The sequence below is a fragment of the Mandrillus leucophaeus genome, unplaced genomic scaffold (assembly GCF_000951045.1).
Source record: "Mandrillus leucophaeus isolate KB7577 unplaced genomic scaffold, Mleu.le_1.0 Scaffold566, whole genome shotgun sequence".
Classification (NCBI taxonomy): domain Eukaryota; kingdom Metazoa; phylum Chordata; class Mammalia; order Primates; family Cercopithecidae; genus Mandrillus; species Mandrillus leucophaeus.
This window is the reverse complement of record NW_012106097.1, coordinates 39,174-45,642: the sequence shown is the minus strand read 5'-3', so window position 1 is coordinate 45,642 and position 6,469 is coordinate 39,174. Positions and strand designations below refer to the sequence as shown.

General features: G+C 37.6%; 1 pseudogene across 1 annotated transcript; it reads right to left on the bottom strand.

The window, feature by feature from the left end:
* Positions 1-3,856: 3,856 nt before the first annotated feature.
* Positions 3,857-5,535, bottom strand: LOC105552585 (annotated as a pseudogene). Its single transcript, XR_001008034.1, has one exon. The product of XR_001008034.1 is annotated as a basic leucine zipper and W2 domain-containing protein 1-like (transcript).
* Between the last annotated feature and the right edge of the window lie 934 nt (positions 5,536-6,469).

Here is a 6,469-nt window from a genome sequence, read left to right as displayed (position 1 = left end):
TCAGCTCTTCCACAATCAGCTCAGTGACCTTTCATATTTTCCTTCAAAATTTTTCAGTCTGAAATGTCCTTTCATTTATCAGTAGACAGTCATAATGGCTTGAACCCTCAGTTCCTTCAGGTCTATATTTTTAAAGAAACTAAAACAAGACAACGGGACAAGGAAGGCACTATATTACACGGGCTGCTTATGGAAGGCTTCTCTGTTTTTGAAATTGGATAGTGACAAGTTATAATTGTATGTATTTATGGGGTACCAAATGATATATGTATACCAACTGGAATTACTGACCCAAACTCATTGAAATATCTATCAATTACCTCAAATACTTATCACTTACTCCTCGGGTCTAACTGAACTTTGTGTTTTTTGACCAACATATCCCATTCCTCCCACTCTCCAGACTCAACTAAGCACCATTCTAAGAACCAACTCAAGTTCTACGTATTCAATTTTTTAGCTTCCACATGTAAGTGAGATAATGCAGTATTTCCCTTTTTGTGCCTGGCTCATTTCATTTAGCACAATGTACTCCAGGTTCATCCATGTTATCACAAAGGACATAATTTCCCCTTTTCAAGGGTGAGTAATATTCCTTTCTGTGTTTATAACACATTTTTTTAATCCATTCATCTATTGATGGATACTTAATTTGATTCCATAACTGGGCTATTGTGAATAATGCTGCAATAAACATGGGAATGCAGATATTTCTTTAACATCTGATTTCAAATCCTTTGGCTATATACCCAGAAGTGGGATTGGTGGATCATATGATAATTCTATTTGCAGTTTTTGAGAAACCTCCATACTGTTTTGCATAGTAGCAGTGGTAATTTACATTTCCACCAACAGGGTACAAGAGTTTCTTTTTCTGCACATTCTTGCCAACACTTGTTAAATTTCATCTTTTTGTTAATAGTCATTCTGACATGTATGAGATAGTATCTCATTGTGGTTTTAATTTGCGTTTCTTTAATGACTAGGGATGTTGAGCATTTTTAATGTATCTGTTGACCACTTGTATATCTTCTTTTGAGAAATGTCTATTCAGGTCCTTTGACCATTTTTAAATTGGGTTGTTTTATTGCTATTGAGTTATTTGAGTTCCTTATATATTTGGGATATTAACCCTTTTCCAGATGTATGGTAATATGCTTTGACTGTGTCCCCACCCTAATCTCATCTTGAATTGTAGTTCCTATCATCCCCACATGTTGTGGGAGGGACTCGATGGGAGTTAATTAAATCATAGGGGCAGTTACTCCCATGCTGTTCTCATGATAGTGAGTTCTCACGAGATCTGATGGTTTTATAAAGAACTTTTCCCCTTTTGCTTGGCACTTCTCCTTCCTGCTACTATGTGAAGGACATGTTTGCTTCCCCTTCTGTCATGACCGTAAGTTTCCTGAGGCATCCCCAGCCCTGCAAACCTGTGAGTCAATTAAACCTCTTTCCTTTATAAATTACCCAGTCTTGAGTACTTCTTTATAGCAGTGTGAGAATGGACTAATACATATGGCTTGCAAATATTTTCTACCATTCCATAAGTTGTCTTTTCACTCTGATAATTGTTTCTTTGCTGTGCAGAAGACTTTTCATTTGATGTAATCATATTTATCTTTTGTTGTTGTTGTTGTCTGAGCATTTGGCATCAAATCTAAAAAATCATTGCCTAGAGCAATGTCATAGGGTTTTAGCAAGGGTTTTTCTTATATTTGAGCAAATAGCTGAAGCAAATGAGGGTTCAAGTTGTATGAATATCTGTTGATGAATGAAAGAGAATTTCAGGTTGAAAAATAGAGAAGGAAAGAAAATAACATGAAGGTTTATCAGAGACGGTTAAGTAAATTATAGCCTACACATTTAAGAGAAAACTATGCATACATTAAGAAGGTTGATCTATATTAATACTTAGTAGCATGGAAAGATTTTTAAAATAATTTCTTGAGTTGAAAACAAGCAAGTGTACAATTTTATTCTATTTATATAAAAGTGTGTGTGTGTGCATGCATGCCTGCATGTTTGTGTGTGTGGAGGCAATGCATACATAGAGAAGTATTTAGAAAGATGGTTACAAAATGTTCACAAGGGTGATCTATTAGACATACACAAAAATAAAGATGATTGAATAATGTTTATTGTCTGTCTCTCTCACCAGAATGTAAACTCTATGAAAACAGGAACTTAGCTTTGTTCACTACTTCATTCCTAGTATCTAGATACATAGTGAATGAATCACAAAGGAAAGAAGAAAATACATTGCTTATACACAGACCAAATAATGGCTCAGATTACTGGAGTTCAAAGGCATGAAGGGGAACAAAGGAGATAACAGTAGATGTCTGAGCAGATTTGATTGGGCAGAGCTTTGAATCCCAGCATAAACCTGGACTTCAAGCTTCAGGAAATGGGTAGCCATTGCTCACTGAGTGGACGAGGTGGAGGATGGATTTTCTTTCTTTTTTTTTTTTAAGTGTAAGTATGGACTTTATTTTTTTAAAAGTCTTTTGAGAACTGCAAATTATGAAGTAAAAGCAGATCACTATGTAGAAATCTAGTGAATACATTTTGCCAGTGCATGAAAACTTTATCAAAGTTATTCATTTAACAAATTCACCCCATTCACAATACTCAGTTATAACGTTCTTTTTAAGGCTACTATACCTTTCTTTCAAATTTCAAACAATAGTACCTGTTATTGCCTCAAAATGAACTTTTAAATGACAAACTTTTGGCTCATAAGAATGGCACCTTCAAAAGGGGCGATTTCCACTCAGTCTCTGGTGGCATTATTTCAGGCTAGTTTCTTTCACCAGTTAAAAACTTTCAAAATGTTCACTTTTAACTCAAAGTCTTTCCATAAAATATGTGGCTACATTTTCCCCCTTGATGACTACATACATAGATGGGTAGCAGCAAGAGAAGATGAAAATGAACAGGCAGTCATTAAAATGAATGGATCAATTGTATACAAGAAATATTTGGCTCATGGCAATTAAAAATGGCAACTAGGGTATGTTAATTGCCAGAGGCTTGAGTCATTACTGAATATGTTAAGAGAATGAAACCAGTCCAGTATGACCAAGTAGGAATATATAATTGTCATTGCACTTCATTTGTCATAGCAAATGCTCTAAGCCAATAGGAAATCTAAGCTATATCTAGATTCCGAATTAGAACATGCTGACCTTTACATTTTCAACGGTTTTTACTGGGTTTAGTATATCAGTCATTTTCTTTACTCAAACTCCTTTACGAATTCTTTCCTATCAATCTAAGTGTATTCTGTGCATAAAATACCTTAAACGAAAAGACTTTTCTAAGGTTCATTTGAAAATGGTTGTATAAAAAAATAGCCATTTGTTTTGCCTGGAAAGATACAAACTAAATGCATAAGTTTCTCAAGGGGAAAAAGCTCATCTTTCTTCTTCCCACTACCTCTGCCACATTTTGATTTCCGAAACATTTCAAGTCTGTTCTCCATGGCTTCTCTAAGGATAAAACCCAGAGAGCAAACAATTGAGCTTTAGGACATCTGGAGTTAAAAATGCAAAAAGAAAAAAGTTAACTGCAAGCAATGGTCCACATACTCAAGATTCATGTTAAATAAGTTCAGTTATTACATATGGGTTTTTCATTGATGAGTAGGGCTCTGGGCAAGGCATATTATCACACAAATCATTGCCTTTTGAGACTTTGGATACTTTCACAGTTTAATTTGCAAACAGAAGTTTTCTAATAAATCATTTTTTAACCAAATCATATCTTGAAAACTGTTTATAGAAAACCCAGGGAATAAAGCTGTCTCTTATACACATCTAGATGTGTATAAGAGACAGATCATATCTTGAAAACTGTTTATAGAAAACCCAGGGAATAAAGTGAACTGTTCATTGTGGAAGTCCTTAAATTACATTATTACAGTAGAAAATACAGGAGGTAGAAGATAACTGATAAGACTAATGCAACATTAGATTCAAATCTATAGCTCCTGTAGCTACTTAAAACATGGTTTTAGAAACTAAACCCAACATTTCCAGCAACCATAGAAACAGTTAAAATAAAATTTGCCATGAAAGCCCTTATGTCATGCTTGATACAGGGAGGTAGGAAGATGTAAGAACCAGGACACATGAGACATGACAGTTTATCTACAGCTTCTGTTTATTTTACAGAGGGTGTAGTTTCAAATTTCAGTCACGTTCTTCAGCTTCAGATTCAGATCCTTCTTCAGGATTTTTGAACCACTCTCCAAACTTTCTCATTTGCTCAAGGAAAACACTCTTCCCCTTTGCAACATGTGTGCCTTTATACCACTTCAAAATGGGCTCTTCACTCAGGACTTCAGCTTTATAAAAAAGCACCACTATTTTCTGGAAGGCTTTCATGAAATGAATGTTGTCATAGCAATACTCCTGAATCTTCAGTTACAGAATCAGCTCAGACTGACCTTGAGTAGTAAAGGCGGCAAGTAGAGTGCTGTATCGCTTCAAATGCTTGACAGTTTGCTGTGCTACAAGCTCCTCTTTTTTGTTGCATTCCACAGACCTCATTACATTTGACCAGACTGTTTTGATGACAACTGGTTCTGGGATGTTGTTTTTTTTTCATCTTCTCCTTGACATATAAAATTATATCCTTAAATGGATCACCACGGGACATCTGTTCTTGAAGTTCTTTCTGGAGCTCCTTACGAGCTCCAATGGTTTGCTGATTCCGAACATATTCTGAAAGCTCTTTCAAGCCTGCCTCAGTAAAATACTTTGTGAAGTGTTTAACGCTTTGCTTATTGGCGGGAAGAAGTTCCATCAGGCTATTATCCATACTGACTTTCCGAAGACTTGAAGCTACTGCATTGATATCTTTTTCATTTATTCATGATTTAAAGAGCTTTACAGCAAAAGCTGCTGAAACCCCTTCTTTAACCAAATTCTCATTATAAAGGCTATTAAGAATGGATGTCATTAGCCAGAAGAACACCAGTCAACATAGCCAGTTTGTTCCTCTCTGACTCAAAAACCCTTTCAGAACAGCAGCAGCTTTTTTACTTCATCTTCACAACCTTTCTCCAGGTATTTGTAGTGCCTGATTAACTTGTTAAAAACCTGAGCAAATGCTTGCATAGTCTCTAGGTCTTCTTGGGCTGCAAACACGCAGACATCTGTATGCATCATGTCATCTGCCAGTGTACCACCTGGGGCCAGCATTCCATCAGCCACCAGAATGTCAATGAGTGTTTCTGCACATCGACGGTAATCAAGTTTTGTTCCAGAAAAGCATCAAGAAACTTAGCTACTGCTTCCAAATCAGTACCAGTTTCAGTTAAGCCTTGAATAATACAGTCTTGAAACTGAGTAGGGTCAACCCTCCCTCTCTTTTTCATCTCTTTTTCTAGTTTTAAAACGCTGGCCTGATAGCGTTGGCTTTTGCTGCTTTTGATTATTCATAAAAGACACCCGAATTTAAGGCAAAGAGGAAAGAGCCAGAAGTCCCCAATGTAGCAGCAACTGCCATGGTGTCTCCTCTGCAACCAGAACCGAGGATGGATTTTCACACCACTGTCTAGCCTGATGGATGCTCTTCTTCATCTCACTACAAAACAAACTCTCCACGAATAAACAAGACATTCAGACATCTTTCAGGCTCCTAACTGATGGAGAGTTTTAAGCTAGTTAAGGCTTTAGGGCTTAACATTCACTTGCTGGTTGATGAAGGCCCAGAAAACAAAGTGAAAATGCTTCCGTTTCCCCATTTCAATCTGTGCGCCACCATCTGCTGCACTGATTCCCATGATGGCTGCCATGGTGAAGATAGAAAAGGAATGGCCCAGGAAGCCAGAGTCTCACTGATGCCAACACAAGAGAGACTCACAGCCCTGAGGTCAAGGAAAACTTTCTTTCTGATACTTTGTCTTAAGCAGTGCTGGGACTTTTCACTTTTTACACTAAGGCCTTGTGTAGGCAAGCACAGGTCACTGAATTGGTTCCATGGACCAACCCTTTGATCACACCATGTGTGGAAACAATACTGCACTATTTGTCTTTTCTCCCTTTGAGAAGTCCTTAATTATTATTGAAGGGATGTTTCCTATTATTCGTCCTGTCCCCTTCGACTCAACCCTACCAGCAGACAGGCTGGTCTTCCTTAAATGCAAATGCTACCCCTTCACTCACTCGCCCACTACAGCCCTTCGTTGGCTGTACATTGCTGTTAGAATAATCATGTTGTCCTTGGCATAGCCTCCAAGGCCCTGTCTCTCTCCAGAACAGTGTCCACCTTAGGCCACCCTCTCTCTTGACCTCTAGGGTCCAGCACACTGACTTTCCTTCAGTTCCTCAAACATGTCGTGTTCCTTCCTAACTCAGACCTTTTCCACACTGTTCTTTATGCCTGGAATTGTACTCCTCCCTTCAGCAATCCGGTCAGCTCCCACTCATCCTTTACATTATGGTATGAATGTCACTAC